At 39.0% G+C, this 21,578-nt stretch overlaps 1 protein-coding gene across 2 annotated transcripts in view; it reads left to right on the top strand.

The window, feature by feature from the left end:
• LOC132380151 (cytoplasmic protein NCK1-like) overlaps positions 1-21,578 on the top strand; it is a 199,753-nt gene that overhangs the window by 56,381 nt on the left and 121,794 nt on the right. The window lies entirely within an intron of this gene.

Below are 21,578 nucleotides of genomic sequence, written 5' to 3'. Positions count from 1 at the left end.
AACCAGTTATTTATCAGGAGTTTTTAATCATTCTGATACATTACAATAATTTATTCAGTCAAGCAAACGATGTAAGAGGATGACTTTAGGATATAGCTTTTAAACTGTTTGCAAGATGTGCACTTTTCTACCACAGTCATTAATTTGGAAAATGAAGTATTTCCAGTCTGAGAAGAGAGAAGCTTGGGGAGGTTCAAAAAAGAAACAATGGCAGGGCACAGACATGATGGGTCACATGGTGGTAGGATTTTGGGAATGTATTGTCAGTAAATTGCAATATTCTGAAGAAATCCAAGTAATATTTCTGTAATTAAGAGCTTCTTAAAGGTGGTAATTTCACTTGAAGAACTTGAGAAATATCTGAGCATGACAATTGCTAAAGAAATATGCACAATATGCTCTAACCAGTTACTATTCATAACACTATTACTGTTGTTGTGCTCTTTTTGTTTTCTTGATTTCGATTTTATAAACCAGTTTAAAATTGGGTAACTGTACTGACTGTTTTTCTATTTGAAACATTTGTTCCTCCATTTGTCAAAAACCTTTGTTTAATATCCTCAAAACTCTGTGCCAAAGTGTGTGTGACATTAATCTTGGATTGTTGACAAGATAAATCTGAGAAAAGCTGGACAGTTGAATGAACTTTTTTTATATCTTGCATGATCTGTAATGTGGAAGCCACTGATCCTGGATAAACAAGGTACAGGCAGGTTTGAGTGCAGAAGGTTGTTTCAAATCTAGATAAATAGCTTTTGCAAACCTCACATCTGTTCATGTCAGAATTCTGTGATTGTGGCCACGCACACATGCTGTTTATTCAAGCTTTGAAGCGTGCATTTTTCGAACTGTGTAGCAAATAGCCGTCAATGAGATTGCCTGTCAGTAGCTTTTGGAGTTCTTTTATTGTATTGGTATGAGTAGTGCAGAGCTACAAGCACATATTAATATGTCCTGAAAATACACACATGCTACTTAATTTTCTTGCCTGTTTTCCTTCAGCTGGTGCAAAATCCTGAAACTTGGTTATTCTGATGGTTTTTGTTTTTGACTTTAGGGACATGCTGTCTAGTATGATTTTTCCAGCCTGTTGGAGAATAATTTCATTGGCAGTATTTTCCTGGTTATCAGTTTCCTGTGACACTTTCTACAAAGATGACCCTTTTTGTTAGGTGTTCTTTCATCGTTTAAGAGCTGAGCAAATAGATGGGGACGGATTCTGAATCGGTGAGTGTTTGGGAGCGGGGGACGTCCATTTACTCTTGCTCCTCAGTCCCAGCCCTGCTGACCTACGACAATCGGGGAGATGCTAGCTGGAAGTGGGAGCACAGAACAGACTTGCTTGCTCTGAGTTAGAGGTCAGCTGGTGGCTCTGTTCCTTACATCTCTGCATGCTGTCCTGTACACAGCCATTCCTCTCAACTTCTGATTGGTATCATTACTTGGGGACTTCCTGCAACTCCGCTTGAGTTCCCATGCTTATGTAGGGGTGGGTGCTGCTCACTGATCTATTCCCTCAAGTTGATGTGCACTGTCCTTTAGCCTTACTGATGCCGTTGGTTGGGTGGACCCAGTTAAGTATCAAACCGTAGATGGAAGATTGCGTTCTGGCAGTCTGTTTCTGTGAGGTTCACATTTTTGATTTTTTTTTGGAAGAAAAGTCTAAATATTTGTTTTGTGGAACAAAATGTATGAAGTTGTTGGCATGGCAACCGTTAGTAAAAATCTCAACTTGCAACTGATGTAGACAGTTTTTTTGCACATTAAATATTTTATCTCATTTGAGAAATGCAGATAACGTGATGTGGAAAATTAAGTTAGAACAATGGTAGTAATTGGTTGTTTGATTTCAGCTCATCTTCTGAAGCAAATATTGTTGCTGGTAGTGAGAAACTATTGTGGTTCTATCTCTGAGGACCATATGAATATTTTTTTTAAAAAAAACGTAGTTGGGTCAGAAATGATCATTACAAGGTGTCTCGGCTGACTAGGGTATTATGTACATCATGCAAAAAGTTTATAAAGAATTTGTTATCTGTGCAGACTTGAGTGTAAATCCGCTGAATATTGGAAAAGCCTTGCATTTTTCAATCCCAGTTGAAGCAGACTGATACTGGTGGTGTAGATCGGTGTTCAGATTGAGCATTGGCCACAAATGAAAGCATGTGTCTGCAATGGCCCAGGTTTAACAAGCCTTTAGAAGCGATGGCCTTTAAAAGTTAAAGCTGCTTTGGAAAGGAACTTGCAGAAATCATATAGCATTTGAGCTTTGGTAGATTTAATTAAGATGCTGAAATTCTGAAAACACATTGGAAGTATTCAGCAGATCAGGCACCATCTATGAAAGACTGTACAGAATTAATGTGTCAGTTGGAAGACTCTTCCTCTCTTTCTGAGTTTGACCTGAAACAGTTTTCTCATTCCACCAATGTTACCTGATCTGCAAAGTGTTTCCAGCATTTTTTGATTTTTCAGATTTCTGGAATCTGCAGTTTCTTAAATTTTTCTTTCAATATGCTAGGATGTTTTACAGCTGGGGTCAGAAGCAGGAGAGTGGCGTGTGCCGGGTTGCTGTTGCAGCTACGGACGGAGATGGGGAGATGGGAAACTGCTTTGGTTCTGATGATCTGAACCCAGAGTGGATTTCTAAAATGCTTAACTAGGATGGGGACAAAGTTGGACCTCTAGGTGTTGTGAATTTTGATGCAAAAAGCAGGATTCAAGATGAATTTTGGGCCTATGTAAACTTGAAGTTCGATTGATAAACCTAATTTTGCTGCAGGATGAATATGAGTCTGTTTAGGTTTAGAATTGCTGATAACGGGGATTGTATTCATTTGTTAACCAGTGGGGTTGGATGTCATTTTTTACTTGTGGGTCTGGGAGCTGGGATTTTCGGGTTTCGGGTGGTCCCAGGTGCGAAGTCGTGGAGGTTGGAGGAGAGCTGTCCGACAAAATCTGGGCATGTAATGAGTTGCTGGGTGGCGTCATCTAGGCCCGGAGTTTTTTGCAGCAGTGGTGCCCAGGTCCGAGTGTGACGTATACTTTGCTATTTAGACAATTTAAATGCTGGCATAGATTGGAGGCGGGGGCTGATTTCACTCGCTCTCCCCGATCTTCAATCTCTCTCCAGGGTGCTGGAGCCTTTTGCTGGTCCGTTAGACCGTGGGCCTCCTCTCGACTGCCCTGGGGTTTGAATCCGAGGACTCAGTTTTGGCTTGAAATGATGTTGCTCGCTTCAATTGTTTGCATGATTTGTATTTCTTTTCTCTCTTGCACATAGTGTTGGTCTTTTTGCTTTATTTTCTTGAATTGGGTTCTCTCAGTGCCTTGTTCTGTGGGTACCTGTGAGCAAGCAAATCTCAAGGTTGTATTATTTATACATTCTTTGATAATGTACTTTAATCTTTAATGACGGACTCAGTTTACAGTACAGAAGCAGGCCTTTTGCCCCACCTAGTCCATGCTGAATTGTTCTGCTAAGTCCTGTGACACTAGCCCTCCAAGCACCCCACCGCTCCATCAGTGTACTTATCCAAGCTTGAACGTTGCAATTAAACCCGCATTCACCATTTCTGCTGGCAGTTCATTCCACATTCGCACCATCCTCTGGCCATCTCCCTCACAGCTTCCCCTGAAATATTTCACTTTTCAACCTTCTCATTCTAATCTCACCCAACCTCAGGGAAAAAGCCTGGTTGTCAGACTTATTCATGTGGCTGAAAGCTTTTACAAGTTACTAAAACATTGCGGAGGGAAGCATTTTGATGCACCATCAATAACTCACACTGAGACGTAAGGCGAGATATCGGCTTTTATTGACTGGAAGAAGGAACCAGGAGTGAGTGACCATCATACTATGACCTGGAGACTGAGGCCGAGCGTCAGGCCTCAGATCGCCTTTATACAGGGGCCTGTGGGAGGAGCCACAGGAGCAGTCAGCAGGGGGAGTGTCCAGACAGGCACATAGTTCACCACACATTTTGACCAAATTGTTCATGTTTATTGCAGTCCTACCCATGCCTCTATTTAGCTATATTAATGTGGCATTTTCTGTTTCTTCATGCCACATCTCCACAAAGAGGTCCTGAAGTCAGCAATGCTATATTTGAACAACGCATTGGATAAACTATTCTCCATCAGATGTGCATAACTCTGATCTTTTATTGATGGGTTTGATTTTTCTGCACACTTTAGAATACTTTTGGGTCATCCTTGAAACTTCTCCCGGTTAGAAGTGTTCATTTTTGTTTAAAAGCTATCTCAAATGTCTAAAGAAGAAAAACAAGTTTTAATTTGCTTTTAAAGTTAATTTTGTTCTACTTCACTTTTGCTTGCATTGTATATGACCAGTTTGTTGGGAGTCAGAATAACATTTGAATGTTTTTTTTAGTTTCATGTTGAAGAGAAATTCAGTACAGCAAAATCAAAATATTGTAGACATTGGAAGTAGTCATCTGGTCAGTCAGCATCTGAGGTGAAAGAAACTTGATGTCAGGTGAATGACCTTGTGTCAGAAATGGGAAAAGTCTGAAAGATGTTGACCTGAACTGAAATATTTGCTCTTGATTCCGCAGTTGCTGCCTGATTTTTGACAGCACTTTCTGCTTTGTGTTCTCAATCACATTGACTATGTTTCCCTCCCTAGTCAGTGTTTAAGTCGCTTAGATTCTTCACATCTGTATCTGGTTTCCATTCCATAAACAGAGTAGCGTCAATAATATTCTATTGTCCTACTTTTGTCCGTTTGCTGCTGAGGACCTTGTTTCTGCTGTTACCTCCATACTTGATTATCTTAATCAAGCTTTTCAGTTTCCACTTCTGAACTTCAACTTGTTCTCAGCTCTTAGTCTTGTTATAACTTGCATCAAGTCTCATTCTTAGTATACTTGTGTCCACTGCTGTGTCAGTAATCTTGTACAATTTTGAGTTTAACTTTCTTATTTTGTGTTTGTATTTTTCTGTAGTTTTCTGAATAACCTCTTAACCCTTCATCACGCAGGTTTCTGCCCTACATTTTCAGCTTATTGGACATCCAATTTTCATCGTAGCGACTCTTGACTTGGATAAAGCTTTGGAATTCCTTTGCTGAACTGTCTCTTCTTAAATTGCTCTTAACTTTTTCACTTTTATCCAAGGTCTTAACTATCTTCCCTAATATTTCTGTATGGTATGCTTTAAACCTTTGTGCTATGCCTTAGAGCACTTCTGCTATGTCAGATGTGCTGACTACCGGTGAATTCAGCAACAAATGTGAATGCACCTTGGGAAATGGGGAATGGCTGTGGAGTGTAGTCAAGACAAGAATGCTGTCTTCCGGTTCATTTGAAGTTGCATCTACCTCCCATAGCTGAATTGGAGAACTATTCCAATTGTAGTACAGACATTAATGCAGAAGGAGGTACAGAAGCCTGAAGGCACATACTGAGCAATTCAGGAACAGCTTCTTCCCCTCTGCCATATTCCTAAATGGACATTAAACCCACGAATACTACCTCACTTTTTTATTTATTTGTTTTTGCACTGCTTATTTTAATTTAACTATGTAATATACATATAAATTTACTATATTCAGTTTTTTCTTCATTTACCAAGTAGTGCTATTGCAAAGTTAACAAATTTCATGCCAGGTCAGTGATATCAAATCTGATTATAAATAAATGAGTTGGGTTGCTGTATGTCTGAGTATTTGGACCAAATTGTTGATCTGTCATTTACACAGTATGTAATTTTTTTAAAATGAGGATTAACTTTACTAGGCCTTTCTAGTCTCTGCACTAACAATATGGGTATCTGACCTGAAAGCAAAGGAACCTAATTATGTGTCAGGTTTGATTAAGCTATGAAAAAGATTAGAGGTACTCAGGTTGGATTGGATTGATTCAACTCTTTACCAATGAATTAACTTCCAGATTCCACTACACTTTGCAAATGTTGCTTTGTTAATAACGCAAGTCTTTCTTCTTTTTAAATTGGTTGCATTAACAGATTTGCTGTAACTAAATTCTGAAATACGTGCTCCACAAAACAGTTCCTGCTCCCATACTCTAATTCTTAACCAACACGAATCGCTTGTCAGGAACAGATTTCATCAAAGATACTATGAAAATGTAACCAGATTTATAATTTTTAAAGCTGAATCTGTACATGACAGAATGATCTGGTCCTGTTGAGCACTGGAACCACACAGTCAGTAAATACTTTGTGGGTATTTGTACAAGAACTATCACATTGCATGCACAGACAATACAGATGACTGTCTTGAGGCAAGAATAAGATTTGGGGAAACAAAATTGAATTTGTGGCACACATTCAGTAATATCTTGTATTAGAAAAATTAAGTGTGCCCGAAGATCAATATTGAGGTTGCTTTTCCTATGGTCTCCCAAGTATCATTTGTACCCTTCAAAGACTCCAGATGCCATTCACCAACGTTTTAGTCCAAATGCTTGTCCAGCTGATCATGGGATTACCGATAACAACAAGCTAGAATTGATCCTAAGGGTTTCTCCATTCAGCTAAGTAGGACCTTGCTGTGGCTGAAGGCGTTTTTAAATGTTTGTGAGGCACAAATGAAGATGAAAGACAGAAGTGGTGACAGCATTGGTGAACCTGAAACTTCCTGTCTATCGAAGCATAGACCAGCAATGATTTGAAAGGAAGTTGGATGGTATTGGAGTAAGACAAGCTTGCAGGGCTCTGTATGAACTCGTGAGTCTTTCTGCACTTGTGGCTTTTCTTTTGTCACTGGTACATTCTTTAGTCATATTAAGAATTGATTAAAAATGTCATCTTCTCCCATTAGACATTATATCGTGGGAACTTGCTGGCTATTGCAGCACTTAAATAGTATTTCAAGCAATTTAATATTTCAGTTTGGCTAGTTCTGTTGAGCTAAGTCACTGTAAATGTTTTGTAATCCTCGTGTTTCAATGGAACATAGCTAAAAAAAGTGACATTTTGCAAGTTTTATTTGGCAACATCTTGAGCCAGATGTTTGAATTTTTCCTGTGCAGAGGCTCCCATGCTCTTATGTTGAAGGTCAAAATACCATGTGCTGTCTTTTAATGAAATTATCCTGTGACAGTACAGAATTGTTCTGAGGAACTTTCTGGAACATACCAGAGGTATTGTATCATCTTTTTAAAGAAATATGTTTGACAACATTTCTGACATTATTTTTTCTGTATCTTTATGGTTCTGTTTCCTGATCAGTTTCTGTTTGGTGTCAGCCACCCATCAGTTCCTTCCTTGTTACTCACCTGGATTTGTCCTCCTTTGACATCTCTGTGCCAATTTCAACTCTTTCCAGACTTTGCACACCACAACCAATGGTGTTGGGTCTTCCTGTTGATCCAGACTGCATCTGTGGTAAAAATCCAAGCCATGTTATAGATTGTACTTAAGTCCTTGGCGATCAAAGTCAGCATTAGTCTCTGAGATCAACAAAGCTATCTACTGGTTCTCAGCTCTTGCTGTTAACTCAATTTTAAGTATATATCCATTCCATTTTGGAAGTCACAGATGAATCCACTAAAAATGAGATCTATCTTGAAGTATGTGTAGTTTTGCAAGCCTTCTACAAAATCTGCTTTAAAGCTTATTGCTCAGTGCAGCAGAGGTGTATAAATGAATTTTTTTGCACCTGCCACCACCTGCATTGGAATATTCATTTCTTTGCTTTTGTATGAGCTTTTTTCCAGCTGTCACAGAAGATTATATTTAAATTTTAGTTCCTTGTCTTGTAATATTGCTTTTAGTAGCAACAACTGAAATACCTTTCTGTTCACATGCTCCTAAGGAATGAATCAACACCTGGAATTATGATATTGTAGTTATTAGTGAAACTTGGTTGCAGGAGGGGCAGGACTGACAGCTCAATACTCGGGTTCTGTTTTAGACACAACAGAGGGGAAGGGATTAAATGAGGAGGGGTGATGTTACTTGTCAGGGGAAGTGTCACAGCAGTGCTCAGTCAGGACAAACTGGAGAACTCGTCTAGTGAGATTTAATGGGTGGAACTGAGAAACAAGAAAGATATGACTATGTTAATGGACTATATTACAGACCACCCAAGGGATATAGAGGAACACATTTGTAGAGATTGCAGACAATTGCAAGAAACAAGGTTGTTGTAGTTGGTGATTTTTAACTTTCTACATTGACTGGGACTTCCATACTGTAAAAGGACATCACGGGATAGAGTCTGTCAAATGTGTTTAGGAGAATTCTGTTAATCAGTACGTGGAAGTCCCAATGCGAGAGTGTGCAATACTTGATTTGTTGTTGGGGAGTGACAGGGTAGGTGCCACAAGTTTGTGTTAGAGGAACTCTTTGCATTTAGTTATCACAGTGCCATTAGTTTCAAAGTAAATATGCAAAAAGGTCTGGTCCATGGTTTGAGATTCTAAATTAGAGAAAGGGCAATCTTGATGGTATCAGAATTGATCTGGCAAGTGTGGATTGGGACAGGTTTTCAAAGTGAGGTAGTAAATTGTATTAGACAATGGCTTTGTGGTAGTGTGGTAGTAGATGGTTGCCTCTCTGACTGGAGGCTTGTGGAGTGCTGTGTCTGTTGTCATCTCTATCAACGATCTGGATGATGTGGCTAACTGGATCAGCAAATTTGCAGATGACGCCAAGATTGGGAGAGTTTTGGACAGCGAGGAAGGCCCTCATGGTTTGCAGCAGGATCTGGACCAGCTGGAAAATGGCAGATAGAATTTAACGCTGACAAGTGCAAGCTGTTCCACTTCTGTTGGACCAATCAGGGTAGGCTAATGAATGGTAGGGCACTGCGTTAGAACAAAGGGTTTTGAAGCACAGGTCCAGAATAACTTGGCATCAATAACTTGGAAAGTGGCATCACAGATAGGGTGATAATATTTTTGGTACATTTGCCATCATAAATCAATGTGTTGCGTATAGGAAGTGGGATGTTATGTTGAAATTGTAGAAGTCATTGGTGAGGCCTAATATGGAGAATTGTGTGCAGTTTTCATCACCTACCTGCAGGAAAGATGTAAATAAGATAGAAAGACTACAGAGAAAATATTTAAGGATGTTGTCAGGTCTGGAGGACCAGAGTTATAAGGAAAGATTTTATAGGTTGGTACTTTATTCCTTGGAATTTAGAAGATTTAAGAGGAGATTTGAGAGGTATACAAAATTGAGGGGTATTGATACTGGAAAATACAAGGAGGCTTTTTCCACTGAGGTTGGATGGGGCTAGAACCAGAGGTCATGGGTTAAAGCTGAAAGGTGAAAAGTTTAATTTTTCACCCAGAGGATCGTGAGAGTGTGGAATGAGCTGCCAGCACAAGTGCTGTATGCAAGCTGGTTTTCAACATTTAAGAGAATTTTGTATAGGTATTTGGATGATAGGGGTATGGATGGCAATGATCCTGGTGCAGGTCGAGGGGAGTAGGCAGTTTAAATGGTACATGAACTAGATGGGCTGAAGGCCTGATTCTGTGCTGTACTTTTCTTGGATTCCATAACTTTACTATAAGCTAAGTTTCATTCTAGATTAAGAAAAAAATTGTGTATCAAATATTCAGAATGAGAATTCATTATGGAAGGCAGATTTCCCATAAAATAAAAACTTCAAATGCCTAAATCAGTGGAGCCCTTTAATAACTGGTTCCTCTAAAAATGTTCCAGTATGTGGCAGCTTTCAAACAAGTTGGTGTAGACACACAAGCGCACAGAACTATTTCCCTGGGCCAAGTTTTTCCAAGGCCTAATTGAGCAGACAGCTGCTCAAGGCTAGATTTTCGTGATAGTTCATACTATGAATTGCAAAGGCAAAAATTTGCTGCTTACCCTGGGGACTTAATGGTAATAGCAAGAAATTGTATTTTTTGTCATCTCAGAGCCAAAATGAAAAGCATGGTAATAAATAGATTTTTATGTAAAACCACATCGGATTTTTTAGCCTTATGTATGTGGGGCAAGTTCTTAATTTCTATTGAAGTATTCTATGCTTACTCTTTTGAAATACAAGCTGATTTTTTTCCCCCATGGCTGGGGAAAAAGACTGAGATGAAGAGAGGCAGTGGTGCTCTTTGTATTAGCTAACGTTACCTGTGCATGTGGCATGCACTCCACTTTACATGATGCTTTTTTTCTTTTTGCTATTTTGCTATTTGGTGAGCTGTAGACCATAGTTCGATAATTTTATTTTGCAAACCTGGTCACATTTTCAAATATTGTGTCTGGAGCAATATATTGATAATTTGTTTAAAAAGGGAGCTCGTGCATTGATATAGGGCCTTTGGCTATCCAAAATTACTGTTAAATAATTGCAGTTAACATGCCTTGGCTTAAAATAGTGTGTATAGGTTCAGAGATGATTCAGACAGAAAGTGTTTGGTTTCTGCACATTGTAGTGATCACTACCAGAGCAACTCCTGCACAAACCTCTGGGCCAGGTGGTATCCCTGTGGCTTTTGTTGTGTGTAATACATGTCAGAAAAATAGTTCATGTATCACACAGTATATTCTGTTACATCAAATATTAACTTCAGGAGGACCATTTTTGGCTGAAGGTTATCATATTCTATGTATGTATTTGCTGTTAAGTTGTCTTGAAGTGCCGTTTTGGTGTAACAGCTTATTTTTCCCCAAAAGCTATTTGGTGCCTAAACCTGGCAGCTTGGGTGAATAGCTTTTCAGAATCAGTATGGAAAGTATAAAACAAAATTTTGAAATCCAGTGTTCTTTAATTGCATTTCATTTTCTCCATAAGTAACTCATTACTTTCTGCATGTCCTGTCTCAAAATTGGTGTGCCAGCATCGGGAATCTGATCTTCTGTATCTGAGAAAGGTGATTTTAAAAAGGCAAAACATTCACTTGTGTAGATTTCAGCGTGAACCTCCAGCAAATCACTCCAAAATTGTAGTGTGAACCAATGGTCAGGCCATTTGGAAGCAATAAAAAAAAACTTTTGGACAAATTGAAATGCTGGCATTCTGTGTAATTAGATGGTAGTTGCTGTGGCCTTGCAATTGTGAACAATCTGTAGTTTCACTAAAGACTGCATTTTATTCTCAATTAAGTGCCTTGTTGAGTAATTTCACTGGTAGTAGATGTTACCAGTGTAATTAACTCAACAAAGCACTTGTGTGAGGATAAAATACAATCTTTAGTGAAACTACAGATTCTTTACAATGTTAAGTTCTCCAAAAGGTAAAAGAGATGCATTAAATATGCAAGTGAAGGTTTGGTCCTTGTGACACTTGGTTGTAATGACATCATGCTTAGTGACCTCTTCAGCATGGCTCCTACTGTTTTCATTCCTATGGTCAGCCATGACCGACTTTGACAAAATTTCCCATCATTTGAAGTATCATTTTTTTTGACGGGCTTATTTGGAAGCTGTGAGAAAGAGGCACGCATTGTTGTGAATGCAATGTAAAAAATTGAAAACCAGATGATGAATACTGTACTTGCAATAAAGTTTTATAAATTGAGAACCAGCTTTCACTGGTTAAACAATTTGGTTTAATTGCTTTTCTTTGTAATTTCATTTGAATGATCTTGTGGGAATTTCAAGGGTAAAGCTGAAGTTTAAAGCTATTTTAAGCTGCTAATGACAGAGTTGGTTTCCTTCAGTATGTTAATATTAATAAGGTTAACCAGAGGGCAAGGTCACATTGTTGTAAAGAGTCCTTTGATCAGTACTCCTGCATCCACAGATGGCATTTATTATGAATATGAAATATTCACAATATGAAAGCTGCCCATGCCAATATATAATCATGAAGTAATAGTTCTACTTTATTTAAGTTGTCTTTTGGAAGATGTGTATTGGCTTCGATATAACAAACATGAAGTTAATATGCAGATTTTACTGGTTCATTGCATTAGGTCTTTTAACCCATAGAATTTGGTTGAAGCATTTCTACCTGCATTAAGTGTGACGGCAACGTGTTTAAAAGTCTTAAGTATTGATTTTGGTTTTTAAAAGCAGAATAATCTCTGGCAATATTTCCAGGCTGTGAACAAAAAAATTGGTAATGTTAGATTTCCTGCTTTGCACTGTTATTCTGGCCATCAGTTTTGATGGAGCACCATGCATTTTAGATTTCACAAGTCATACAACAGCAGATTAAAAATAGGCATGAATTAAATGGTGCCTTTAGAAGCTTGAACTGCTCAAGTATGCCCATGATGTCGGAAGTTGGAGCAGCACAGGAGACACTGAGAAAGGAGAGTAATGACCCGATGCAGACTGTGGGACTACTATAGGTAGCAGGCAGGCCAGTTCTTTTTGTTGTTTTTTTTAATTCTGCATGAATCCCTGGAGGTAAAGGGGAGAATAGGATAAAACACAAATTGTGCATAATTGTTGAGTTCCCAATTCAGTTTGATTTTTTTTTGTGCAGTTAACAAGCTGTATAGTCACTGTAATTTGCAGGAGTTATTTCAACATGACCCACTTATAGAAGGGCTATTAACTTTCTAAATGTGGCTCCTGATGTGTCGACACACGTTCTTGGCTTCAAGTTCTCTTCCCTTTGCAATCCTCTGCTGATTCAATGTGTTCATTGTCCTTCTCTGCAGGTCTCTGCTGGGCGTAATGTAACTGCTGGAAATGCCAGCTTTACAATAATATGAATGTTTGCTGGTTCCTGACATTGAATGAGGGAACTAAATTTATTTTATATGGATTTTTGTTGAGGGACAAAATTGTTGGCAAGGGTTTGTAATTTTTGTCTATATTGCAAGTCTTGTGCTCGTGCCAATAATTCTGTCTCCAATTCTGGCCATTTAATATTAAGGTAAATGCTTGTAATCTCTGTATTAAAATTGAAGTTTATGCTGTGCATCACAAAGAAAACTGCTTTTGTATACATTAACCTAAGGTTTCTGTCACTGGCAGGTTTAAGATGCATTACTTCTAAAGGCAGCCTAGGTCCTTTTGGTTCACATCCAAGAGATAATGGTGAAGTCTACTTGTATTTGCCTCTCTTAAACTACTTATCATAGACCATCTCTTTCTGGATCTGTGCTTTCCTCATATCTCTAATCTTTTGCTTTTTAGATTCCTTCTCTAAATCTTGCTCCCTTCTTTCTCTATGCCGCTGAGGTTATGAAGACTGCCTCGGCTGCTGTGCTTCGTGCCTGCTAATATGGTGGGTGAACTGATACTGAGGCTTAGGCCCACTCCAGGCAGCTCCAGGGTTCAGACCTAAGGACTCATTTTGGCTCGTAATGTTACTGCTCACTTGTGTTGATTGCATGATTAATGTCTTTTAACCCCTTTCTCTGCACATCAGGCATTGGGTTTTATATTTTCTTAAACTGGGTTCTTTTGGGTTTCTTGTTTTTTGGCTGCCTGTTGGCAAACAAATCTCAAGGTTGTATACTTTGTATACAGTCTTTGATATTGTACTTTGAATACTCTCTAATCCAGATCTCCTTCATTTAAGATGCAAATAAGCTAAGTCAACGTGACTTTGGTTAACCCCATTTTTCTAAAGCTTACTCATTTTGGTGTTACTACTTAAAGAAAGATATTTTTGTAATTACCTCTACTTCCCAGCAGAGCAATCCCTTTATCAGTCATTAACTTTATCAGCATTAACACTGCTTTTTGTGTACACATGAAACTTCTAAATTTCATTATTTTTCACTTTGCTCAGTGATTCACATGGTCTAGTTCTGACTCTCTTTCTGGATAGACAAGTCACAAACCAAATACAGTGTAGGGAAGTGTATGATCATGCACTTTGGTAGAAAAAATAAAAGGGTTGACTACTTTCTAAATGGAGGGAAACTACAAAAAACAGACACAAAAGGACTTGGAAGTCCTTGTGCAGGATTCCCTGAAGGTTAATTTGCAAGTTGTGTCTGTGGTGAGGAAGGTAAATGCAATGTTAACATTCATTTGAAGTGGACTAGAATATAAAAGCGAGGATGTAAATATTGAAATTCTGTAAAGAACTGAGGCCTCACTTGGAGTGTTGTAAGCAGATTTGGGTGCCTTATCTTTCAAAGGATGTACTGAAACTGGAGAGGTTCAAAGGAGGTTCACAGAAATGATTCCAGGATTGATTGGCATGTTACATGAAGTGTTTGATGGTTCTCGGCTTGTATTCTCTAGAATTCAGAAGACTGAGGGGTGACCTCATTGAAACCTATCAAATGGTGAAAGACCTTGATAGGGTTGATGTGAAGAGAATGTCTCCTATGGTGGGAGAGTCTTAACCAGAGGACACGGCCCTAGAATAGAGGGGTGTCCTTTTAGAACAGAGATGGGGAATTTCTTTATCCAGAGGTTGGTGAAACAGTGGAATTCTTTGCCACAGGCAGCTGGGAGGCAAGGATTTTACTTTCATTTAAGGCAGATGTTGATAGATTGATTGGTCAGGGCATGAAGGGATATGGCAAGAAGACAGGAGATGGGTGCTAAAATCACTTCCACTTCCAATATAGTGTACCACATTTCTTATTGACAGTGTAGTTGTCCTCTCTGCTTTGCAGAGACTAAATGCCGATTGGGTGATAACCTTACAAGGGTACTCATGGTTAGGCTGCTTGGGCAACCGTAGTTTGCCATTGACTGCCGTTTAAATTCTCCATCTCACTGATTTCCAACCCATCTAAGATGGCTTCCTGGACTGTGGTAATGGTGCCCAGTGCATGCTTGAACTGAATTTCATCTGTGTCGGCACACTGCAGCTTTCCACAGTCTACGTTAATTTCCTCAACTTCAGTTACCTGCCGCCTCTGCATCTCATCTGACTATTCCATTCAGCTCTGATGTGACCTGCTGTTTGCAAAAGTGTTGGCGCATGGCCAAGTGGTTAAGGTGTTCATCTAGTCATCTGAAGGTCACTAGTTCGAGCCTTGGCTGAGGCTTGCGTGTGTGTCCTTGAGGAAGGCACTTAACCACAAGTTGCTCTGCGGTGACACTGGTGCCAAGCTGTATGGGTCCTAGTGCCCTTCCCTTGACAACAACGGTGGTGTGGAGAGGGGAGACTTACAGCTTGGGCAACTGCCAATCTTCCATTTAAAAAAAAAACCCTGCCCAGGCCTGTGCTTGGAAACTCTCCAAGGCACAAATCCATGGTCTATCGAGACTAACGGAGGCCTACTACATATATTTGCAAAACTTTGTACTTTATTTATACCAGACCTCATTAACTAATTTGACCTGAGGATAATTGCAACTTTTCCCCCTGGCAATCCTGGTTACCCCATCATGGATGTGCCTTTGTCCTATTTGTTCCTTCCTCTGCCTTCTCTACAACTTAAAATCATTTTTCTTCCTTTCTGACTTCTGACAGTATTTTTGGTCTGAAACAAATGCTTCCATGGATGACGTCTGACCTGTTTACACCAAGTTTTTCTTTTTAATTGTAAGCAATCCCACCAGTGTCATTTTTACTTCTGTCTTGTGTCATGTTCATCAACTCAGCTTTGATTCTTAACTAAGGAATTTAAGTGGCGAAAAATTATTTCTTTGAGAGTCTATGCGTAGCAAGCATTTGTTGCCCATCCCTAGCGGTTCTACAGAGGATGGTGTTGAGCTGTAACTTGAACTGAGTGTGAGTTTTCTAGGTATTTTAGCCAGCAGTTAAGACTCGTAAATGTATTTCCATATCGGTATGATTTTGAATTAAATTGAATAATAGAAAGTTTGTGTTTGGCTTGTGTATCATCAAACTTGCAAGTTGAAAATTAACCCCATTGCCCATTTATTACACAATTGATCCCTTAGAATGCGGGCATCCTTGAGTTTGAGGACATTTTGTTCATGTGAGGTGAGTTTGGTGTTCTGAAGTGAGTTTTAATTGCTCAAAGCTCTGCTCAGATCTCTCAGAATCATGTACACAGTAATTTAATCACTCAGGATTCAGAACATCTGAAATCCAGACCTAAAAATGGAATTAAAGAAGAATCTTTCTCCGGCATTTAATGAGGTTCCTCTGTAGAAGAAAGCCAAAAAAAACAGTCAGATTGAATCCAGACTGGCCAGATTAGGAAAACCGTAGGTGGAAAAACTTGGCTCAAGAGATGGTAGCAAGCAGGATAACATGACAGTTCTCTGGAGGGAAATGTGTTCCAGAGGATGAGTAGAGCATGATGGAGATGGGTATTGCCTCCACTCCCGTTAGGCACGAGCACCCTAGCTGAATGTGAACATAGTATTCTAAGAATTATTTTCTTGTGCCTTCTCTCTAGCATCTGGAATGGTGGTATTTACTTGTGAAGCACACCAGTATTAGCTTAGCAATTGAAGGGGCAAAAAGAATACTCAATACCACCTTTGGAACTAGCAGACGTTTGCTTCATTACTTTGTAAGTTTTTTAAGAATGTGAAGTGATATAAAACGGGCTTGATTGTAAATTTGCAACATGTGAGATAAAAAGCAGAAAACCATCGTGTCAGGAGTCTTGTTCTAGGTGTCATCAATTCCATTCTCTAAAATGAGCTTTGATTTTTTTTTAACAGGTTTCTTGCCATGTGTTTTATTTTTTGGTGTTTTAATGCAGTCTTTTCTCCATATTTGAATATTTGAATTAAATACTCCATTGAATTTTTGTTTGAAAACTTTGAAACAAACTTTGTTTTAAAAAAAAACCGTGACAATATCCAGACGAAGATGCCGTCAGTAAACAATGTGACCAAGGGAAACCTTCTCCAGAAGATACTCAAAACTACTACTTTCACTTTTGTCTTTTCTTTCAAATGTGGTTCTACTACTGCTGGAGCCTACAATCTACACTTGGGTTATCTATTTTCGGGCCGATAGAGCAACCTGGTGCTTTGCTGTCTGAGGCAGTTCTGGGAGACTTCGAAGTGTGCGGCCTGGATATGGGGCACAAGCCCGTGTTCGATTTCTCGATGATCTCACAGATGAGAGTGCTGAGGAGGAGTGAAATCATTGAGGCACGTACAGAAGGCAAGAGGATGTTCAAAATCATCTACCCAGCTTCTCGCTCAATCCTGCCAGAGGAAGGAGTCTGCACGTGACGGGTCTGTCTCCTCCTCAGTGCTGTTGGAGGATGGCGCTGGAGTCCTTAAACAAGGTTTAATTGACATGGTTTGCAGTTCAGGTTATGATGTGTCTCTGGATTCTAGTCACTTTTTTGTTGTTGCTATTTTGCAGATAATGAACACTGAGCTGAATTGAATATGCCTGGACTCCTTTGATTTTGTTTTATATTTTTTTCACACCTTTTGTCAGTTACCGGACGTGTTTTTTTTCCGCATGTGGTGAGAGGGGGGATTTGATGCTTTTTTGAAGAGGTTTCATGGTTTTCTTTGTTTCATGGCTGTCTGTGGGGAAGAGGATTTAAAATGCTGCATACATGCTTTGATAGTAAATAACTGTACTTTGAATCTTTTAAAATGCTCTGAAGCTTAGACTGTAGGTAAACTTAAGGTATTTTTGAAACCTTTTAGGATTTGGCAAGCTGTTGTGCCATTTTTTTTAAATAGAAGGAAGTCTGGCTCCGGTCTGTCATTAGTACATTAGGATAATTAAACTCTTGCTTTTTGAATTTGTTCTTGCATATGAAGATAGAAAAGTATTGCTTTGTTCCCTGGCTCAGTTTATATTAAAGGTGAACTCTTTTGGGACACTCAACTTCAGAAAATAACCACATTAAATTCCATTGTAACATGATTATTGGCTAACAATTGTCTACAAATGCAAACACTGTGTAGTGGATTTTGTTTTTAATCCTAGCATTAGAAGCATTTTTTTGGAAAGCAGCTGTCTATCCTTCATTTCACTGTTAATGGGCAAATTGTTTTTTACATGTATTGCCTTGATGCCTGTGTTAAGTGCAAAGCTGGTAAACAATACTGGAAAGGCACCCCTAAAATAGTCTTGTGAAAGCTATTTTTTATATTGGCTGTAACACAATTTACCATGAAATTTAAAAAAAAACCTGAAGATTTGGAAATCTGAAAGCTAGAAAATACTGGAAATATTGAGTGGCCAGGGAACATTTGTGGGGTGAGAAATGGAATTAGTGTTACAGATTGAAAATCCTCTGCCAGAAGTGAGAAGAGAAACTAAATGGGGCTTAGGTTGAGTGGGGGCCAGGGGGTGTTGGGATGGGAATAAATAAGGTAAAGCTGTGGTACTATCTGAAGGGCAGTTTGGTGTTTGTGAAGCAGTCTGGTTAATAAGTAGAGATCCAGGGGCTGTTAGACCGAGAAGCCATACAGGATGAATATGGGAGGGAGTATAGTTGAGATAAATGTGGCAGTCTAGAGTCCTGTAATAGGTGTTTGGTATTAGTGTATCTCTGAGAGGGAGAGATTAGAGTTGGGGCGAGAACACATGAGGTAGAGCTGTGCGAGCGATGGAACAGTGTGAGAAAAGAAGCAGCACAAATTCAGTTTTCAGTGTACTCGAGTGAGAGCAGCTTTGGTATGACCACTGTCCATAAAGTCCACATGCTGCTTGTCTTCTACTGTGGCAGGGAGCAGTGAACCGTTTGAGAGTTGATGCTACTGTTTGAGGCAAAATGGTGTCTGATAGGGAGAGGACTTTTCACCAACTGGAACAGTACCACCTTTGTCAGGTATCTGGTTTGGCCCTCATTGCTACAAGTTGAGAAGGGGATAAGTTAAAGCAAGTCAGGAAAGAGAACATCCAGATTGTATTCCCCTTCCTTCCCACCCCCCAAACACACCCTGCTTCTTGAAACCTGGATGGGAAATGGTGTCCACAAACTACATAGTTTTGAGGGTGTAGGGATCAGTGACACAGGGAGAGAAAGAGGCTAGGTGTTTTGAAGTTTAAGGAGAATTGCTGTATAGGATGTCAAAGGATATTCTTGACTCCATAATGTGAGTTCAGATTAGTGTTCCTAGCTTCACTGGATTTGTTTATTTCATTCACCTCCGGTGAACGCCTTGAACATTGTTTAATGATGACACTCACTGGGTTTGAGGAAACTTGGATAAGGGCATCATGTTCATCCTTCCTCCTTGTAATATATTGTAGTAAATCAGAACTTAAGATCAGTCAATTGAGTTTTAGAATATCAAAGTTCAAAGTAAAATTTATAATCAGAGTACATTCCACCTCATACTTGCTACCCTAGATTCTGTTTTCTGCGGGCATACTTAGCAAATCTATAGAACAGTGACTAAATGGAATCAATGGATAACAACCTGTTCATGGTTATAAAGGAACTGTTTCTGTGGCAGGATGGGGAGAAAGAAATTTGTTTGGCAAGGATGATATGATGCACAGCTGTTGAAATGGCCTATGGATTTGGTGACAAAATTGCATTCAATATTTGCAAGAAAACTGTGGCAGAACTCAGAACAGCACAGAAGATATTGGCCAATAATGAGCGAGGTGCTGGCAAGAAATAATAAATTGAGCTCAGTTGAAACTTCTGTGTATAAATAAATATGAAAAACATTGCCTTGTAGAGTGCATTGTTTGGTAAATGCCCAGGATTGAATTAATACCCTGCTTGGCTTGTAATGATCTTCCCCAATCTTGTAATGTCAGGAAGTTGATTTGGCCTTGGGGTGAAGGGAAACTTTTTCACACAGTTTTTTTTTGCTGTTTATATCCAGTCTATTTCATACATTTTAATTTGTCACTTTAAAGTATAAAGTTAAGGATGTTTCTTGATCAGTTCTTGGTGGAGAAGAGAAACAATGAGCAATATTTTTATAACCTTACCTCATATTTCTCAATACTTTCAGGATTTTGGGAACTAATGAGTAAAATAGTAAATGTGAGCAAGATAGTTCAACTTTTAAACAAAGTTAAATAGCAAACTTTGTTTTTGCTGACTGGCTTTGACTTTGTTTATTACAGATGGCTTGAATCCTGCTTTACAAAAAAGTGACTCTAGTCAGAAACATAGTGCAAATAATTAGTGAAAACACAAAATGCTGGCAGAACTCAGCAGGCCAGACAGCATCTATGGGAGGAGGTAGTGAATGGAGGTATGGGAGGTAGTCTACCTCCCCACTAGCCCATTTCCCTTCAGCCTATCACTTCCCAGCTCTCTACTTCATCCCTCCCCCACTTCTTATCCCCCCTCGACCATCCCATGTTATTTCACTCCTGATGAAGGGTTTCGGCCCGAAACGTCGTCACTACCTCTTCCCATAGATGCTGTCTGGCCTGCTGAGTTCTGCCAGCATTTTGTGTTTTTATTTATTTCCAGCATCTGCAGATTCACTCGTGTTGCAAATAATTAGTGCTTCAGTTTATTCAAAGAAAACTTGTTGCTTTAAATGGTTTTGTAAAATTTGGAAGTTGTGCTTTGAATACTCAGTAATGTTTATCCAAAAGTAATGTCCAGGATAAATGTCAGTTTTATCCTTTTGGAGGGGGGAGGGTGTTGTGGATGACGCATTTGGGATTTGCACTCAAGTTGCAGAATGGAAATTGATTTTAGTTGGGAAGTGAAAGTCGAATGCTAATATTTTTTAAACAAGTTATGTGAAACAATAATAACAGACTAATTAACTTGGGAATGTATACTTAAAAGCAGAACAAAGAAGTTTATTCAAATTCAGTGAAGATTTAAAACAATTCTCCTTTGCTCTTACCTCCACATGTGATAGAGGAAATTAGATGATTCCCGGACCAAGCAGTTAACACGTTTGCAGACTGGTATTTAGTAATTTTGATATGTTCAGCATTCATACTAAGCTCCTGATAGGAGCTTGAAGGTTTTGTTTCAAATGTAGGTTCTGAGTGCCAATCTCAAGTGATGGGCTGAAATAAATTTGGGGCCAGTGCAAGAGATGACTTAATGGCAGATCGATATCGGACACCATTCCATAACACATTAGGAAAGGTGGCCAATCCAGATGAAGCATTTGGGTGTTCTCAAAAAAGCTTGATTCTGTGCCTGCAAAATAAATAACACTTCAAATTAAATTCGTGGTACAGTGTCTCCAAGAAAATAAAGAGCAGGTTCAGTTCAGAAGTCTTTCTCATTTCTGTATGCTCTACTATAATTTTAAATAAGTAGTCAGACAGGTTATTTTCTGTTTTGTCCAGTCAGATTTGACTGCTAGTTTCTCTTGTTTCTTCAGCTTTACTTCTGTTTCTGTCCTTTACCAAATATAGCTTTTCTGACTATTTTAGCTTCTGGCATAAAGGCATTCACTGTTGAATGTTGTGATTTATATTAGTGTTTGATATTTTCAGAAGCAGTGTTTTTACTTTTAGTCGTTTTTAGGAAGTTCATTTTCATTTGAGATGCATTATGCAATTATTCTTTCCAAAGCATGTAATAACTAAATGAGGAAATGCTTGCAGATGAATGAAACATAAAATGAGTAAACTTAAAAAGGGCCCTTTGCTGGTTTACAAAATGCTTTGGTCGTTACCTCAGAAGGGAAGAAAAAATGCAGCTATTTTGTTGCGTTGATAATTCTTGCAGCACTTGTTACAGCATGGAGATCATTTGGCCCATCAGGATCATGCCACTTCTCACCAGTGAATCCAGTTCCCTTCCCCTCCTCTTTTCCCTGTGTTCTCGTGTCCATCAAATCACTATCGATTCATTTGCCGCTCAAGTACTCAGTGTTTTTTTACGGAGCTAATTAACGTACAGTACCAG

This window comes from Hypanus sabinus, chromosome 2, assembly GCF_030144855.1.
Source record: "Hypanus sabinus isolate sHypSab1 chromosome 2, sHypSab1.hap1, whole genome shotgun sequence".
In the NCBI taxonomy this organism is placed as follows: Eukaryota; Metazoa; Chordata; class Chondrichthyes; order Myliobatiformes; family Dasyatidae; genus Hypanus; species Hypanus sabinus.
The sequence above is the reverse complement of the archived record's forward strand: the minus strand, read 5'-3'. Positions and strand labels throughout refer to the sequence as shown.